The 20200-nt window shown below is 44.9% G+C and overlaps 1 pseudogene; it reads left to right on the plus strand.

The window, feature by feature from the left end:
• The first annotated feature begins 844 nt into the window (after nt 1-844).
• Nucleotides 845-20200, plus strand: part of LOC140198305 (zinc-binding protein A33-like) — a 33385-nt pseudogene continuing 14029 nt past the window's right edge.

Below are 20200 nucleotides of genomic sequence, written 5' to 3' on the forward strand. Positions count from 1 at the left end.
TTTAAATTCAGTAGCCGAATTAATTGAGGTATTGCATGGTCAGACTACGATTTGTCCAACTCCAGATAAAGCCTTGCATCAGTTGTTTGCCTTATTTGACTTTAATAACGGTGTATCTTTTGGCATTGTCTGTCTATGTAATGCGAATAGCAGTGGATATTGTGGGTTAGTGTTGTGTTTTTCAGTTGAAAAGTACACATTTGACGCTGATTGCGGGATTGGTGCATGATTCACGTTGTGTGCTGTGGGTCGGATGCTCCGTTGGTTTGTTCGTTTGTGCTCTGTGTAGCCCGGGTTGTCTCCGATGATGTTGACACTGTCACAGTTCACTTCTATATTAGATCTATCAATTGCCGCTGCTTGTGAATCAACAGAGGCATTTATAGTAGGCACATAATGCTTGAAACTGACTTTTGAACGCCACGCGTCTGGCCTTGCGAATACATATTACCATAGGGTAAATCCCTCAGCACCAACACTGAATACTTCTGCCCCACTGTAGCACCAGCAAGAAAAAACCTCTGGCGCCGCCACTGTAGGAACATCCAGGAGCAGGTTTGGACAATAGGCCAACAGTCTGTCTCGCTTTTCAGGAATTGTCCCTGTCAGTTTTGCCTTACACTGAACCAGACTCCGCGCTCCGGGTTCATTTATATTCAGACCTCTTTAATGTGTTTCTGATCCCATCCTGCCGGGGAAATTGCCGTGATTACTTCCCGGAAAACACTTGAAACAACGTTATGTTCATTCCGTGAGCCTGCAGCGCGCCTAGTGAACAATCGCGGTACTGCAGGGGTTCAGCAGCTTCCGAAAGTGAAAGGATCCTGAACCAGGAAGTGCCGGGAGTTAACATGGCTTCGAAACGACAGGTCGAGAGTTTAACCGAGGAGGCAATTTGTCCCATCTGCCTGGATTTCTTCACCGATCCGGTGTCACTGGACTGCGGACACAACTTTTGCCGCTCCTGTATCACACGGTGTTGGGAAAGGAAGGAGAGAAACTCCTGCCCGCAATGTAGAGAGGAGTTTACGGACCGCACCCTCAGGGCCAGTCGGGCCTTGGCAAATCTGTCTGAGAAAGCTCGAAAACTAAACCTGAATCCGAAAGAGAAGGAAAGTAAACTTCACTGCGAGGAACATGAGGAAGAACTGAAGCTGTTTTGTGAGACGGACAGGAAACTGATCTGTCTGATCTGTAGAGATGCACTGGAACACAAGTCTCACAACTTCATGCCGATTAAAGAAGCCGTTAAAACTTACAAGGTAAAAATAACCCGCTCTCGACCGTCTTTTTGTCTAATCCAAAAGTGTCATCTTTTTGTCTAACCCATTCGCTGTTTGATTCCCAGGATCGGGTTAAATCTTCCTTAGACTCTCTCACAAAAAAGAAATCGGACTTTCGGGAAATGGAGCAGCAACAGAAAGAGAAGATTTCTGGAGTTCGGGTGAGGCTCCCTGAGCAGAATTTCCAATATCGTTGTGTAGTTTTGTTCCCTTTAATGCAGAATAGCAGAATATCGCAGCTCCAGTGCCCGGGGTTCGATCCTGACCTCTGGTGCTGTCTGCGTGGAGTTTGCACGTTCTCCCGGTAACCAGTACCTTCTTTTAGCCAACATTCCATGGTTGAACGGTAAATTGGCTACTGTAATTAACCCTGTGAAGGGGGGTTGTGTGTGAATCAGGTGGGAGTTAATGGGTCAGTGAGGAAGACTGAGTTCCAGGGAAATGTCATCGAAGATCTGAGAGCCACTTACTTACTGCCTGTTATGCCACTGGCGTTTAGGACTGCAATGAAGGCCCTCCATCTCTGGCAGTGTTCATGTCTTCATTGAACACGTCAGCAGCTACTTTTCAGTTTTCACTCCTGTCAGTCATGCAGGTCCTGAGTGGAGACTCAGGAATAACATGGCACTCAGATGTAGAAAGACTCTTCATTGTTTCCATAACAATTTTGTTTTACCAGTCAGTATTGTTAGCCCTGAGCTGAACCCATGAACCTGGAGGACCAGTAGACCACTCTTACTCTGGCACTCTGGCCTCTACCCTTTGACCTGTTTGGCATGGGTGACCTGACCAAGAGTCAAAGCATAAAGCCCACATTCCAGCCAGCAGAGTTCTTTGGGTCACTGAGGCTCACAAGCCTCCAAACCCAACGGCAAGGATGTGGTCCTCTTGGATGATGATGGGCTGGATAGACCGTCCATATCATAAGGAAATACATCAGGGCCAAATAATAAACTAGCCTCTCCTTTCATTTGACAGGAACAGTCACAAAGTGTTCAGTCCCACATCACATCCCAGTTTGCTGAACTGCGCCGGATTATCACCGAGAAAGAGCAGCGCGCGCTCCGAGATCTCAGGGAAGAAGAGGAGAGGATTCTAAATCCAATGGAGAAAAATCTTCGAGACATTCAAGAGAATTTAAATTCTATTCAGGAGGAAATCTCTTGGTTACAAACACAGATGGATCAGAAAGATGATGTGATATTCCTCATGGTGAGAGATTTCAGTTTGGTTCTGTAAAAGTGCACAATCACAATATGATGAATTTTAAATCAGTGTGGTATTTACAAATACTGTCATTGTAAACTGATTTAAACCTGGCAGATGTTTTCACTGTTCCGAACTGTTGTCATTCCCCAAACCGGCCTCCCACAACATTTGTACATCACAGGACAGTCTGCAACCTTCTCGGGAATGAGTTACTCTGATCAGAGCACTGAGCTGGTGATCGTTTCTGTGACTCCCACATATTCCCCTGATACTCAGAGTAACAACCAGTTACAGTCAGAGGCTGTGAGTGTGTCTGGTGTGGTGGGTTTGGAGGGTCTCTCTGTCGATCAGTGGGAACTGAGGTTGAATCGCAGGATGTGACCCACACATCAGATTTACCAGCAATATCTGGTTTGTATCAGGTTCATTGTTTCAGAGAATTTGTACCATCTGTTTTGTTTTTCAGATATATTCTTTTTTGGATTATATCCCATTTTCCATCAAAGACAGGTCTTTCAGCCCTTCTTCCCTTATCAACTTCCCTGCTTCACAAGCAACCTCCCACACAGAGCAACAGTGCCCCGAACTCTATGGTCCCTCATGTGTTTATGCAGCTTCCCCATTACATTCAATCTCTGCTGTTCCACTTCAGCCACTCCTGTGACAGTGAGTCCACGTTCTCTTCACCACATTTCTTGTGGCATTTGTTTTTTTTTTCTGTCATTTATTTTTTATTGAAGTTCATCATCAAACAAATATTTCCATAAGATGTATTTCAGATACTGTACATAAATATGATATAATCATGTTTGTCACAAATCTCCACATAATATTTATAGAAACATAGAAACATAGAAAATAGGTGCAGGAGTAGGCCATTCGGCCCTTCGAGCCTGCACCGCCATTTATTATGATCATGGCTGATCATCCAACTCAGAACACCGCCCCAGCCTTCCCTCCATACCCCCTGACCCTCGTAGCCACAAGGGCCATATCTAACTCCCTCTTAAATATAGCCAATGAACTGGCCTCAATTGTTTCCTGTGGCAGAGAATTCCACAGATTCACCACTCTCTGTGTGAAGAAGTTTTCCCTCAACTCGGTCCTAAAAGGCTTCCCCTCTATCCTCAAACTGTGACTCTGAGGTATACACTTATAGAAAGGAGAGGAAAGAAAGAACAATCGAAAGAAGAAAACTATGTACAGAGTAGAGAGTGATCATTTTTTACAACATATTCATTGACTTGTGAGAATAAAATCAGGCCTATGAGGTTTTGTATAGTTAAACCATTTTCCCAGTATGAATAAAATTGTTCCAACTTATGATCAGCAGATGCTGTTATTTTCTCCGTTTTGTAAACGTCCATTGTAATTTCCATCCATACATTTAAAGTTGGGCTCTCCTGTGCTAACCATTTCCTGGTAAGGGTCTTTTTACCAACCACCAGCAGTATATTCATTAGATATTTATCTTTTTTCAAGCATTCTTGAGGTACATACCCAAAATATATGGTCTTACTTTCTAAGGGTATTTCACATTTAAAGATGTCTTGTAGGGCATTACGAAACCCACTCCAACAGTCTTTGATAATGGGGCATTCCCAGAACATATAATAATAGCTTGCATTTTGATTTCCACAATTTTTCCAGCAAATGGGGGGGGGGGTGGGGTTGGTGCAGTACCTACCTACCATAAACGGATTTCTGAGAGGGTGTAATAAAGTATCTTATCAAGTTTTTCCACCCAAACTCCCTCCATTTCTGTGAACTGGTACACTTCCATTGATACCTCCATATTATTGTCCAGTCTCCCTCACTCATTATTATCCCTCCTTCCTTCTCCCATTTGTTTTAATGTATGAAGTCGAATGTGTTTTAAGAATTGACAAACCCTTAAACACGCTTGAAATGATTCTATTACCATTGTCTGAATTATATGCTTTTCTAAATAGCTCTATCAGACATGTACTTGCCTTGGTTACATTTTTAACCGTCCTATTAACATAGTGTCACATCTATAAATACCGGTAAAAGTCTTGTTTTTCTAATAAGTGTTTCTCTTTGAGCATTTCAAAACTGAACAGTGTTCCTTCTTTCATTATATTGCAAATAACTGTTTTTCCTTTTCCTGTCCAGTCTTTAATTCTAGCACCCAGTTTAGCCGGCGTAAAATCCGAGTCACATGCACACCATTTAAGAATTACAATGACTCTCTCTAGTTTATGTTCTTTTATAATAGTTTTCCATATTTTAAGAGCCCATTTCACCCACGGGTTATCAGTAGCATTTATGTAACTTTGTAGGTTGTTATCAGGCAAAATTGCCTGTATGGGGATGGAAAGTATCCTCTTCTCAATGTTTTTCCATTGAGCGTCATATGATGGGTTGCACCAGCATATCACAGCTCTCAACTGGGCTGCAAAATAATAATCTCTAAGAGAAGGTAGGCCCCATTCCCCCCCGCCCCCACTTTTTCTTGGCCAATTGCAATGTTTTGAGCCGAACCCTAGGCCTTTGACCTTGCCATATATATCTTCATAGCACCTTGTTCCGTTCATTGAATTGAGTTTGTTTAATCTCTATTGGTAGGGTCTGAAACTGATATAGTAGTCTGGGCAGTATATTCATTTTAATAGATTCAATCCTTGAACTGAGACCAAGAAAAGGAATTAGGCTCCATCTTGTTATATCTTCCTTAATTTTTTATATATAGGCTGATAATTACATTCTGATAATTTTGCCAAATCTTTTGACAGACTGTTGGCCATGCCCAAGGATATCATCTTTCAATTTCTCTTGGTGGGCGATAGTTATATGAAAGAAGTTGGGTTTTATCTATGTAAACACGAGGAATTCTGCAGATGCTGGAAATTCAACACCTGCTGCGTTCACCAGCAACTTTGATGTGTGTTGCTTGGGTTTTATCTATGTTGATCTTGTATCCTGATAATTGGCCATATTGTTCAAATGATTGCATCAAATTAGGTAAAGAGTATGTTGGTTGCCCTGGACATAGATCAAGATGTCATCCGCATACCAGGCCAACTAATGCTCTGTCCCTTTAATTGTAATTCCCCTGATATATTCATTTTGTCTGATGTATTGAGGTAATGGTTCCAGATATATTCCGAAGAGTAGCGGTGACCATAGAATATAGAACATAGAATAGTACAGCACAGTAAAGGCCTTCGGCCCACAATGTTGTGCCGACCCTCAAACCCTGCCTCCCATATAACCCCCTACCTTAAATTCCTCCATATACCTGTCTAGTAGTCTCTTAAACTTCACTAGTGTATCTGCCTCCACCACTGACTCTGGCAGAGCATTCCACACACCAACCACTCTCTGAGTAAAACACCTTCTTCTAATATCCCCCGTGAACTTCCCACCCCTTACCTTAAAGCCATGTCCTCTTGAATTGAGCAGTGGTGCCCTGGGGAAGAGGCGTTGGCTATCCACTCTATCTATTCCTCTTATTATCTTGTACACCTCTATCATGTCTCCTCTCATCCTCCTTCTCTCCAAAGAGTAAAGCCCTAGCTCCCTTAATCTCTGATCATAATGCATACTCTCTAAACCAGGCAGCATCCTGGTAAATCTCCTCTGTACCCTTTCCAATGCTTCCACATCCTTCCTATAGTGAGGCGACCAGAACTGGACACAGTACTCCAAGTGCGGCCAAACCAGAGTTTTATAGAGCTGCATCATTACATTGCGACTCTGAAACTCTATCCCCCGACTTATAAAAACTAACACCCCATAAGCTTTCTTAACTACCCTATCCACCTGTGAGGAAACTTTCAGGGATCTGTGGACATGTACCCCCAGATCACTCTGCTCCTCCACACTACCAAGTATCCTGCCATTTACTTTGTACTCTGCCTTGGAGTTTGTCCTTTCAAAGTGTACCACCTCACACTTCTCCAGGTTGAACTCCATCTGCCACTTCTCAGCCCACTTCTGCATTCTATCAATGTCTCCCTGCAATCTTTGACAATCCCCTACACTATCTACAACATCACCAACCTTTGTGTCGTCTGCAAACTTGCCAACCACCCTTCTACCCCCACAATCAGGTCGTTAATAAAAATTACGAAAAGTAGAGGTCCCAGAACAGATCCTTGTGGGACACCACTAGTCACAATCCTCCAATCCGAATGTACTCCCTCCACCATGACCCTCTGCCTTCTGCAGGCAAGCCAATTCTGAATCCACCTGGCCAAACTTCCCTGGATCCCATGCCTTCTGACTTTCTGAATAAGCCTACCGTGTGGAACCTTGTCAAATGCCTTACTAAAATCCATATAAATCACATCCACTACACTACCCTCATCTATATGCCTGGTCACCTCCTCAAAGAACTCTATCAGGCTTGTTAGACACAATCTGCCCTTCACAAAGCCATGCTGACTGTCCCTGATCAGACCATGATTCTCTAAATGCCCAGAGATCCTATCTCTAAGAATCTTTTCCAACAGCTTTCCCACCACAGACGTAAGGCTCACTGGTCTATAATTACCCGGACTATCCCTACTACCTTTTTTGAACAAAGGGACAACTTTCGCCTCCCTCCAATCCTCTGGTACCATTCCCGTGGACAACGAGGGCATAAAGATCCTAGCCGGAGGCTCAGCAATCTCTTCCCTCGCCTCATGGAGCAGCCTGGGGAATATTCCGTCAGGCCCTTGGGACTTATCCATCCTAATAGAAACTACAGCACAGAAACAGGCCTTTTGGCCCTTCTTGGCTGTGCCGAACCATTTTCTGCCTAGTCCCACTGACCTGCACACGGACCATATCCCTCCATACACCTCCCATCCATGTATCTGTCCAATTTATTCTTAAATGTTACAAAAGAACCCACATTTACCACCTCGTCTGGCAGCTCATTCCATACTCCCACCACTCTCTGTGTGAAGAAGCCCCCGCTAATGTTCCCTTTAAACTTTTCCCCCCTCACCCTTAACCCGTGTCCTCTGGTTTTTTTCTCCCCTTGCCTCAGCGGAAAAAGCCTGCTTGCATTCACTCTATCTATACCCATCATAATTTTATATACCTCTATCAAATCTCCCCTCATTCTTCTACGCTCCAGGGAATAAAGTCCTGACCTATTCAGCCTTTCTCTGTAACTAAGTTTCTCAAGTCCCAGCAACATCCTTGTAAACCTTCTCTGCACTCTTTCAACCTTATTTATATCCTTCCTGTAATTTGGTGACCAAAACTGAACACAATACTCCAGATTCGGCCTCACCAATGCCTAATACAACCTCATCATAACATTCCAGCTCTTATACTCAATACTTTGATTAATAAAGGCCAATGTACCAAAAGCTCTCTTTACGACCCTATCTACCTGTGACGACACTTTTAGGGAATTTTGTATCTGTATTCCCAGATCCCTCTGTTCCACTGCACGCCTCAGTGCCTTACCATTAACCCTGTATGTTCTACGTTGGTTTGTCCTTCCAACGTGCAATACCTCACACTTGTCAGTATTAAACTCCATCTGCCATTTTTCAGCCCATTTTTCCAGCTGGTCCAAGTCCCTCTGCAGGCTCTGAAAAACCTTCCTCACTCTCTACTACACCTCCAATCTTTGTATCATCAGCAAACTTGCTGATCCAATTTACCATATTATCATCCAGATCATTGATATAGATGACAAATAACAATGGACCCAGCACTGATCCCTGTGGCACACCATTAGTCACAGGCCTCCACTCAGAGAAGCAATTCTCTACCACCACTCTCTGGCTTCTTCCATCGAGCCAATGTCTAATCCAAATTACCACCTCTCCATGCATACCTAGCGACTGAATTTTCCTAACTAACCTCCCATGCGGGACCTTGTCAAAGGCCTTACTGAAGTCCATGTAGACAATATCCACTGCCTTCCCTTCATCCACTTTCCTGGTAACCTCCTCGAAAAACTCCAATAGATTGGTCAAACATGACCTACCACGCACAAAGCCATGTTGACTCTCCCTAATAAGCCCCTGTCTATCCAAATGCTTGTAGATTCTGTCTCTTAGTACTCCCTCCAATAACTTAACTACTACTGACATTAATCTCACCGGCCTATAATTTCCTGGATTACTTTTCGATCCTTTTTTAAACAACGGAACAACATGAGCCACTCTCCAATCCTCCGGCACTTCACCCGTAGACAGCAACATTTTAAATATTTCTGCCAGGGCCCCCGCAATTTCAACACTAGTCTCCTTCAAGGTCCGAGGGAACCAATGTATTTTAACAACTCCAACACCTTCTGTGTCACCTTATGCTGCCTTCTTCCACCTGACTAGATTTTCCACCTCACTTGTCACCCATGGTTCCTTCACCCTACCATTCTTTATCTTCCTCACCAGGACAAATTTATCCCTAACATCCTACAAGAGATCTCTAAACATCGACCACATGTCCATAGTACATTTCCCTGCAAAAACATCATCCCAATTCACACCCGCAAGTTCTAGCCTTATAGCCTCATAATTTGCCGTTCCCCAATTAAAAAATTTCCTGTCTTCTCTGATTCTATCCTTTTCCATGATAATGCTAAAGGCCAGGGAGCGGTGATCACTGTCCCCCAGATGCTCACACACTGAGAGATCTGTGACTTAATCCGGTTCATTACCTAGTACTAGATCTAGTATGGCATTCCCCCTGGTCGGCCTGTCTACATACTGTGACAGGAATCCATCCTGGACACACTTAACAAACACTGCCCCACCTAAACCCTTGGAACTAATCAGGTGCCAATCAATATTAGGGAAGTTAAAGTCACCCATGATAACAACCCTGTTATTTTTGCACCTTTCCAAAATCTGCCTCCCAATCTGTTCCTCTATATCTCTGCTGCTACCAGGGGGCCGATAGAAGACCCCCAATAGAGTAACTGCTCCCTTCCTGTTCCTGACAGGAATAGACCATGCACAACCCTATCTCATGCCACTTTCTAGGGTAAAACGATTAGATAAATATCCATTGATTTTAATCCTAGCAGTAGGATTGTCGTATAGTGCCTGCATAGTTTTAATAATTGTGTCATATAGACCAAATCTATTCTTGTGGCATTTATTAAAGACCAATTGATGTTTTACCTTTGACTTTTGGTCTCGGCCCAAGCAGAAATATTTTCTCCGCTCCCACCCCATCAAATCCATTCGCAATCTTCAATTCCTCCATCTGATCCTCCCTGACATTGTATCCAGATAAAAATGCACAACCTGTCCAGTCTCTCCTGTAAGTTCCATCCTCTCAGTTATGGTGTAATTTTCATAAACATTCCTTGTACTTTCTCCTGTGCTTCCGTGTCCCTCTTTCATGCCTTATGAAAACAGGTTGAGTGCACTCGGCCTTTTAGTCATAGTCATAGTCATAGTCATACTTTATTGATCCCGAGGAAAATTGGGTTTTGTTACAGTTGCACCAACCAAGAATGGAGTATAAATATAGCAATATAAAAACCATAAAAAATTAAATAATAATATGTAAATTATGCCAGGAAATAAGTCCAGGACCAGCTTATTGGCTCAGGGTGTCTGACCCTCCAAGGGGGGAGTTGTAAAGTTTGATGGCCACAGGCAGGAATGACTTCCTATGATGCTCTGTGTTGCATCTCGGTGGAATGAGTCTCTGGCTGTATGTACTCCTGTGCCCAACCAGTACATTATGTAGTGGATGGGAGACATTGACCAAGATGGCATGCAACTTGGACAGCATCCTCTTTTCAGACACTCTTTTCAGACTCTTTTCTCCTTGGAGTAACGGAGGATGAGAGGTGACCTGATAGATGTGTATAAGATGCTGAGAGGCATTAATCGTGTGGATAGTCAGAGGCTTTTTCCCAGGGATGAAATGGCTGCCACAAGAGGACACAGGCTTAAGGTGCTCGGGAATAGGTACAGAGGAGATGTCAGGGGTAGGTTTTTTCACTCAGAGGGTGGTGAATGCGTGGAATGGGCTGCTGGCAATGCTGGTGGAGGCGGATACGATAGGGTCTTTTAAGAGACTTTTGGATAGATACATGGAGCTTAGAAAAATAGACGGCTATGGGTAAACCTAGTAATTTCTAAGGTTGGAACATGTGCGGTACAACTTTGTGGGCCCAAGGGCCTGTATTGTGCTGTAGGTTTTCTATGTTTCTATGTTTCTTTCTCCAGGTGTGTCAGTGGGAGTAAGCAGGAATTTTCAGCAGTTTTTAATAACTTGCTTCAGATTCCTGCTGTTCGGATGCCGATGGTCAGTCTCAGTCAATTGAGATCTGTGTTTTATTTATTTCAGGAGGAAGCTCGTCGGAAGAGGAGGTAGGACATGGTCTTGACTGAAACTCTGGATGGACTTGTAAAATAGTTCAAATATCACTGATGCTCAGTTTATGACCAGTTGTATAATATTTACAGGATCAGTGATGACGCCAAGAGATTGTCAGTGACAGATGGTGCCCTACTGGTTGAAAAATTTGATCATCCCTATTTGCTCGACTTAGCGTCGGAAGAAGTGCTTGACAAATTTAAGCGAGGTAAAACATATTGATTCATTTGTCCTTGTTTATGAGACACAATTAAGTTATAATTCGACGCAAAATATGGTTGTAATAATAGGGCTGAAGGGGAACGAGAGACAATGAGACATAGGAGCAGAATTAGTCTACTTGGCCCATCTTTGAACCTCCTTTGAACCCTCTCCAATGCCATCACATCTTTTCTCAGATCAGGAGCCCTGAACTGTTCACAATACTCAAGGTGAAGCCTCACCAGTACCTTATAAAGCCTCAGCAACACATCCCTGCTCTTGTATTCTAGATCTCTTGAATCGAATGCCAACATTGCATTTGCCTTCCTCACCACTGACTCAACCAGCAAGTTAACCTTCAGGTTGTTCTGCACAAGGACTCCCAAGTCTCATTTGCATCTCTGATTTTTGGATTTTCTCCCCACTTAGAATACAGTCTGCAGATTTATTTCTACAAACAAAGTGCATGAACATGCATTTTCCAACATTGTATTTTATTTGCTCCTTTCTTGTCCATTCTCCTAATCTGTCTCAGTCCTTCTACAGCCTACCTGCTTCCTCAACACCACCTGCCTCTCCACCAATCTTCATAACATCGGCAAACTTGGCAACAAATCCATCTATTCCATCACCTTAATCATTGATATACAGCATAAAAAGAAGTTGTCCCAATACCGACCCCCGCAGAACACCACTAGTCACTGGCAACAATCAGAAAAGGATACTTTTATTCCCAGTCGCTGCCTCCTACCAATCAGCCAACTCTCTAAACATGTCAGTAACTTTCCTGTAATACCATGGGCTCTTAACTTGGTCACAGCCTCGTGTGGCACCTTGTCAAAGGCCTTCTGAAAGTCCATTTATACAATATCCCCTTCATCTATCCTATGTGTAATCTCGTCAAAGAATTCCTGCAGGTTCGTCATGCAAGATTTTCGCTGAAGGAAACCATTATGACTTTGTCCTATCTTGTCCTGTGTCACCAAGTACTCCATAACCTCAACCTTAACAATTGACTCCAACATCTTCCCAACCACTGAGGTCAGGCTAACTGGTCATAATTTCCTTTCTGCTGCCTTTCTCTTTTAAAGAATGGAGTGACATTTGCAATTTTCCAGTCGTCTGAAAGATAATTTCTAATGCCTCCACAACCTGTACCGCTATCTTTTTCAAGCCCCGAGTGTGCAGTTCATCTGCTCTGGGTGACTGATGTACCCTTGGGTCTTTCAGCTTTTTGAGCACCTTCTCCCTTGTAAAATTAACTGCACTCACTGAGTTCATCTGCCACCTCCTTCGCCTCCGTTATTATCTCTCTGGCCTCATTTTCTAGCGATCCTACATCCACACTAATCTCTCTTTTATTTTTACATACAGTACTTGAAAAAGCTTTCACTATCCACTTTGATATTGCTTGCTAGCTTGCTTTCATATTTCATCTTCTTCCTCCTAATGATTCTTTTAGTTGCGCTCTGTAGTTTTTAAAAGCTTCTCAGTCCTTTCTTCCCACTAATTTTTGCTTTGTTTTATGCCCTTTCCTTTGCTTTTACATTAGCTTTGACTTCCCTTGTATTATTTTTCCATTTGAGTATTTCTTTGTTTCTGGAATACATCCATCCTGCACCTTCTCATTTGTTCCCAGAAACTCTCTCCATTGCTGCTCTGCTGTCATCCCTGCCAGCATCTCCTTCCAAATTATTTTGTCCAACTCTTTTCACCTATCACTGTAAATACCCTTATTCCACTGTATTACTGCGATGTCAGACTTACTTTCTCCCTGTCAACTTTCAAGTTGAAGTCAATCATTTTGTGATCACTGCCTCCTAACGGTTCTTTTACCTTAAACACCCCAATTGCTCCCAGTTCATTCCATAACACCAATCCAGTATTGCTGATCTCCCAGTAGGCTCAACGACAAACTGCTCTAAAAAGCCATCTCACAAGCATTCAGCAAACTCACTCACTTGAGATCCATTTCCAACCTGATTTTCCCAATTGACCTGCATGTTGAAATCTCCCACCACTATCATAACATTGACCTTTTGACACTCCTTTTCTATATCCTGTTGTAATCTATGGTCCACATCCCAGCTATTATTGGGAGGCCTGGAAATACCCTTGCAGTTTCTTGACTCAACCCAGAAGTCTTCAACATCTTCCAATCCTATGTTACATCTTTCTTCTGATTTAGAAACATAGAAAACCTATAGCACAATACAGGCCCTTCTGCCCACAAAGCTGTGCCGAACATGTCCTTACCTTAGAAATTATATCATTCTTTACCACCAGAGCCACGCCACCCCCTCTGCCTGCCTTCCTATCCCTCCGATACAACGTGTAACCTTGCACGTTCATCTCCCAACTGCAACCATCCTTCAGCCACGATTCAGTGATGGCCACGACATCATACCCAACAATTTGTAATAGTGCAATAAGATCATCCACCTTATTTCTTATCCACTGTGCATTGAGATATAACACTTTGGGTACTGTATTTGCTACCCTTTTTGATTCTGCATTCCTAAAGTACTGATACTCACCCTGTTGGCTGAGACTATGTCCCATCACTTGCCTGCCCTTCCTGACAGTCTGACTGTAGGCTCTCTTTGGGTTTTTACCATACTTCCTATCCTGTCCCTTCACTCTGGTTCCCAACTCCTGCCAAATTAGTTTAAACCCTCCCCAACAGCTCTAACAAAGCTGCCCGTGAGAATATTGGTCCCCCTCGGTTCCAGGTGCAACCTGCCCCGTTTGAACAGGTCATACCTCCCCCAGAAGAGATCCCAATGATCCAAGAACCTGAAGCCCTGTCCCTGCACCAGCTTCTCAGCCACACATTAATTTGCCAAATCACAAACAAGAGAAAATCTGCAGACGCTGGAAATCCGAACAACAGAAACAAAATACTGGAGGAACTCAGCAGGCCAAGCAAAATCTATCGAAAAAAGTACAGTCGACGTTCCGGTCTGAAATCCTTCGGCAGGACTGGAGGAGAAAAGCTGAGGAGTAGATTTGAAAGGTGGGCTGAGGAGAGAGAGAAACGCCAGGAGATACATGATGGAGGGATGCAGCAAAGTGCTGGGAAGTTGATTGGTGAAAGAGACAGAAGGCCATGGAAGAAAGAAGATGAAGGGGATGGGGAGGAGCACCAGAGGGAGGCGATGGGCGGGCAAGGAGATAACATAAGAGAGGGAAAGGGGATGGGAAATGGTGAAGTGGGGGAGGTAGAGGCATGACTGGAAGCTTGAGAAATCGACGTTCATGCCATCAGGTTGGAGGCTACCCAAACAGAATATAAGGTGTTGTTCCTCCAACCTAAGTGTGGCCTCATCATGACAGTGGAGGAGGCCATGGGGGGACATTTGGGAATGGGAAGTGGAAGTAAAATGGGTGGCCACTGGGAGATCCTGCTTTTTCCGGCAGACGGAGCATAGATGCCTGGTGAAGCAGTCTCCCAATCTACGTCAGGTCTCACCGACATACAAGAGGCCACACCGGGAGCACCGAACACAGCATATGACCCTAACAGACTCACAGGTGTATTGTCACCTCACCTGGAAGGACTGTTTGGGGCTCTGTATGTAAGTGAGGGAGGAGGTATAAGGGCGGGTGAAACACCTTTCTGCTTGCAAGGATGTGACAGGAGGGAGATCAGTGGGGAGGGACGGATGGATGAGGATAAGTGTCAGGAGGGAGATCAGTGGGGAGGGACGGATGGACAAGGATAAGTGACAGCAGGGAGATCAGTGGGGAGGGACGGATGGACAGGGATAAGTGTCAGGAGGGAGATCAGTGGGGAGGGACGGATGGACAGGGATAAGTGACAGGAGGGAGATCAGTGGGGATGGACGGGTGGACAAGGATAAGTGTCAGGAGGGAGATCAGTGGGCAGGGACGGATGGACAAGGATAAGTGTCAGGAGGGAAATCAGTGGGGAGGGACGGATGGACAGGGATAAGTGACAGGAGGGAGATCAGTGGGGAGGGACGGATGGACAGGGATAAGTGTCAGGAGGGAGATCAGTGGGGAGGGACGGATGGACAAGGATAAGTGACAGGAGGGAGATCAGTGGGGAGGGACGGATGGACAGGGATAAGTGTCAGGAGGGAAATCAGTGGGGAGAGGCAGATGGACAAGGACTCGTGTAGGGAGTGATCCTTGCAGAAAGCAGAAATGGCGGGGGTTGGAGGGGGAAGATGTGTTTGGAGGTGGGATCCCGTTGGAGGTGGCAGAAGTTGCAGAGAATTATGTGCTGGACACGGATACTGATGGGGTGGTAGGTGAGGACAAGAGGAACACTATCCCTGGTAGCGTGGCGGGAGGATGGGGTAAGAGTAGACGTGAGTGAAATGGAAGAGACGTGGTTGAGGGTAGCGTTGATGATGGAGGAAGGGAACCGATGTCTATTATAAACCAACAGACTCTCACAGCCCACATCACGCACTTCCCGTTTCAACCCCCTACCCAAAATCCACAAACCTGCTTGTCCAGGTAGACCCATTGTTTCAGCTTGTTCCTGCCCCACTGAACTCATATCCACCGATGTCTATTATAAATCAACAGACTCTCACAACTACCTGGACTATACCTCGTTCCACCCTGCTACTTGTAAAAACGCCATCTCCTTCTCTCAATTCCTCTGTCTTCACTGCATCTGCTCTCAGGATGAAGCTTTTCATTCCAGATTGAAGGAGATATCCTCCTTTTCCAAAGAAAGGGGCTTCCCTTCCTCCACCATCAACGCTACCCTCAACCACATCTCTTCCATTTCACACACGTCTGCTCTTACCTCATCCTCCACCACACTACCAGTGATAGGGTTCTTCTTGTCCTCACCTACCACCCCACCAACCTCTGCATCCAGCATATAATTTTCCACAACTTCCACCATGTCCAACTGGATCCCGCCACCAAACACATCTTTCCATCCCCCGCCTCTCACTTTCTGCTTTCCACAGGGATTGCTCCCTACATGATTCCCTTGTCCATTCGCCCCTCCCCACTGGTTTCCCTCCTGGCTCTTATCCTTGCAAGCAGAACAAGTGCTACACCTGCCCTTACACCTCCTCCCTCACCACCATTCAGGGCCACAAACAGTCCTTCCAGGTGAGGTGACACTCCAGGTGACTGGAGACCACTTCGCCGAGCATCTACGCTCCATCCGCCAGAACAAGTGTGAACTCCCAGTGCCACCCACTTTAATTCCATTTCCCGTTCCGATATGTCTGTCTGTATTGTGCTGTAGGTTTTCTATGTTTCTATGTCTCCAATTCCACTTCCCATTCTGATATGTCTGTCCTTGGCCTCCTCCACGGTCAGGATAAGGCCACACTTATGTCAGAGCAACAACACCTTATATTCCATTTGGGTAGACTCCAACATGATGGCATGAACATCGATTTCTCAAACTTCCAGTAATACCTGCACCCCCCACTCTTCACCATTTCCCATTTCCCTCTCTCATGGTATCTCCTTGCCTGCCCACTGCCTCCCTCTTGGGCTCTCCCCCTCAACCCCCAGCCTTCTTTCTTCCATGGCCTCTGTCTCTTTCACCAATCAACTCCCTAACTCTTTGCTTCATCCCTCCCCTGCCGAGTTTCACCTATCGCCTGGCATTTCTTTCTCTCCTTCCCGCACCTTCCAAATCTACTCCTCAGCATTTTTTCTCCAGTCCTGCTGAAGGGGTTCGGCCCGAAATGTTGACTGTATTTTTTTGCATAGATGCTGCCTGGCCTGCTGAATTCCTCCAGAACGTGCTGAATCATCCTGTTTCTACACTCACTGGTGCGTGACAGAGGCAGCAATCGAGAAATTGCTTCCTGGGAGGTCCTGCTTCTCAGCTTTCTACCTAGATCTCTACATTCTCTCTTCAGGACCTCTTTGCTCTGCGCTAACTGCCTATTCACATTTCCATTTCTCCTGACAGTCTCCCAGCTACTCGCCTCCTGCAGCTTCGGGGTGACTACTTCCTTGTAACTCTGATCAATTATCTCTTCACTCTCCTCTACAACCCAAAGGTCATCCAGCTGCTGCTACAGATCCCTAACATCCCCGAGGACTTGAGAGTCCTTGTGCAGAACACCTCAAGGTTAACTTGCAGGTTGAGTCGGTGATGAGGAAGCCAAATTCAATGTTAGCATTCATTTCATTCAATACAAGAGCAAACGATGTGATGCTAAGGATTTATAAGGCACTGGTGAGGCCTCACTTTGAGTATTGTGAACAGTTTTGGGCCCCTCATAGAAAAGTTGTGCTGGCATTGGAGATGGTCCAGAGGAGGTTCACATGAATGATTCAGGGAATGAAAAAGTTATCACACGAGTAACACTTGATGGCTCTGGGTCTGTACTCGCTGGAATTCAGAACGATGCGGGTGGATCTCATTGAAACCTTTTGAATGTTGAAAGGCCTAGACAGAGAAGATGCAGAACAGATGTTTCTCATAGTGGGAGAATCTGAGACTTGAGGGCACAGCCTCAGGATAGAGGGGCACCCTTTCAAAACACAAATGAGGAGAAATTTCTTTCACCAAAGGGTGGTGAATTTGTGGAATTTGTTGCCACATGCAGCTGTGGACACCAGGTCGTTGGGTGTATTTAAGGCGGAGATTGATAGGTTCTTGATTGGACGTGGCATCAAAGATTACGGAGAGAAGGCCGGAACCTGGGGTTGAGGAGGAGAAAAAAAACTGATCAGTCATCATTGAATGGTGGAGCAGACTCGATGGGCCAGATGGCCTAATTGTGCTCCTCTGTCTTATGGTCTTGTGCTCTAATATGGTCTTCAGGGAGCTGGAGCCAGATGTACTTCACACAGATGGTGTTCACTGGGAGACTCTGGGTCTCCCAGGACTCCAACATCCAGCATGAAGAACACACAACAGCCAGTTACTACGCGAGGTACACTAAGAGGAAAGAAAAGGGAACTTTAACAGAAGCTTACCCAGAGCCAACGCCTCTTTGGAGTTGAAGTTTCCTTTGAGCCAAAGCCAGACATTCCTACTCTCACCACTGACCTATTTCCAACACTGGTCACCCCAACAATGGCCGCTCCACTTGTCCCTTCTGTACCTGTAAACAAGTGTCGCCAACCTGCTGGAACCTCGTCACTGTGGCCTGTTCCTGCCTCTAATTGGGTCATTGGAATTGAAGTTCATTCCGGCACCAACCCCACCTGTCGGGAAGCATCACTGTCACATGGTCAGCTGGAAATGTCAAATCCCTGAACAGACTGACACAGGGGTAACATATAACCAACACACGGCACTGTTATGTGAACCACTGCATCCTGATCCCATTCACACTAGACAAATACGCCAATGCATGAGTTTGAATCCCAACACAGTCGCTCTGGAATTAACATTCAATGGATGACATTAAAGGGGATAAAATCTGGTATCACTGTGGTGACAGGGATTGTCAGAAAAATTCACAAGTCCTTCGAGCCACTCACCGTGTCTGACCTGTCCGTGACCGCGGTCTGACTGACTCAGCTCTGCCCCCTGCTGGACTCGCGAGTCTCACTGTTGTTATCAAACCACCACATTGAAGCAACGTCAGACTGAGCCCGGACACACCGATCAGCATTGACCTCGGTGAATGATGGGAGAAGATCATGTAACCAGCCTGGCAAATCTCCCTCACACACATGCACAAGCACGATTGATAGATTGTAGTCAGAGCCTCAGCATTGCACAGCATTACACACACACACACACACACTCTCTCTCTCTCTCTCTCTCACACACACACACACTCACATACACACACTCTCTCTCACACACACACACTCTCTCTCTCTCTCTCACACACACACACACACTCTCTCTCTCTCTCTCACACACACACACACACACACCAACAACGTGATAAATACCCAAACACACCAGCAGACTGGGACACCGTCAGAGACACAGACACAAACTTACATTTAAGAATGAAATCTGCCACCTTTATCCAATCTGCCTGTTTTTGTGGCACTGAACTGCCCTCTGGACTGATGTCACACCAACAGTTCACAGACAGACTCCAGGGTGAGATTCCTCAGGAGGATGATCTGGGAAGGGGTTTGGTAGATGTTGAACCCATGGCCCAACTCATCCATCCGGGCTAAGATGTCTTCCTGTGTAAGTCCCATTTCCGTGTGTTTGTCCCATATCCCTCTAACCATTTCCTATCAGTGTTCCTGTCTAAATTTATTTGAAAATATTTTAATTATACTATAGACCATAAGACTAAGATATAGGAGCAGAATTAGGCCATTTGGCCGATCGAGTCTGCTCCATCTCATCATAGCTGATCCAATTTTCCTCTCAGCTCGAATCTCCTGCCATCTCCCCATATCCCTTCATGCCCTGACCAGTCAAGAATCTATCAACCTCTGACTTAAATATATAAACGTTTGTAGATAAGGGGCCTCCACATCAGCTTGTGGCAAAGAATTCCACAGATTCACCACTCCCTGGCTAAAGAAATTCCTCCACATCTCTGTCCTGAAAGGATGCTTCCCCATTGTGAGACTGTGTCCTCTGGTCTTAGACTCTCCCACCATAGGAAACATCCTCTCCATATCCTATCAAAGCCTTTCAATGATAGGTTTCAATGAGATCACCCCTCATTCCTCCAAATTCCAGTGAATACAGGCCCAGAGCCATCAAACACTCTTCATATGACAAGCCATTCAACCTGGAATCATTTTCATGAACCTCATTTGAACTCTCTCCAGTTTCAGCTCACCCTTCCTGAGATAAAGGGCGCAAACCTGCTCACAATACTCCAAATAAGGCCTGACCAGTGTTTTATAAAGTTTCAACAATACATCCTTGCTTTTATGTTCTAATCTTCTTGAAATGAATCCTAACATCACATTTACCTTCCTCATCACAGACTCAATCTGCAAATTAACATTTAGGGAATCCTGCACAAGGACTCCCAAGTCCCTTTGCACCTCAGTTTTCTTTATATTTTCTCTCCATTTAGAAAATAGTCAAGCCTTACATTTCTTCTACCAAAGTGCATGACCATTCACTTTCCAACACTGTATTAAATCTGCCATTTCTTTTCCCATTCTTCAAAACTGTCAAATTCCTTCTGTAGCTTCGCTACTTCCTCAAAAATGCCTGCCTTTCCACCAATCTTCAGATCGTCTGCAAACTTTTCAACGAAGCCATAAATTCTATCATCCAAATAATTGACATA

This window comes from Mobula birostris, chromosome 5, assembly GCF_030028105.1.
Source record: "Mobula birostris isolate sMobBir1 chromosome 5, sMobBir1.hap1, whole genome shotgun sequence".
Taxonomy (NCBI): Eukaryota; Metazoa; Chordata; class Chondrichthyes; order Myliobatiformes; family Myliobatidae; genus Mobula; species Mobula birostris.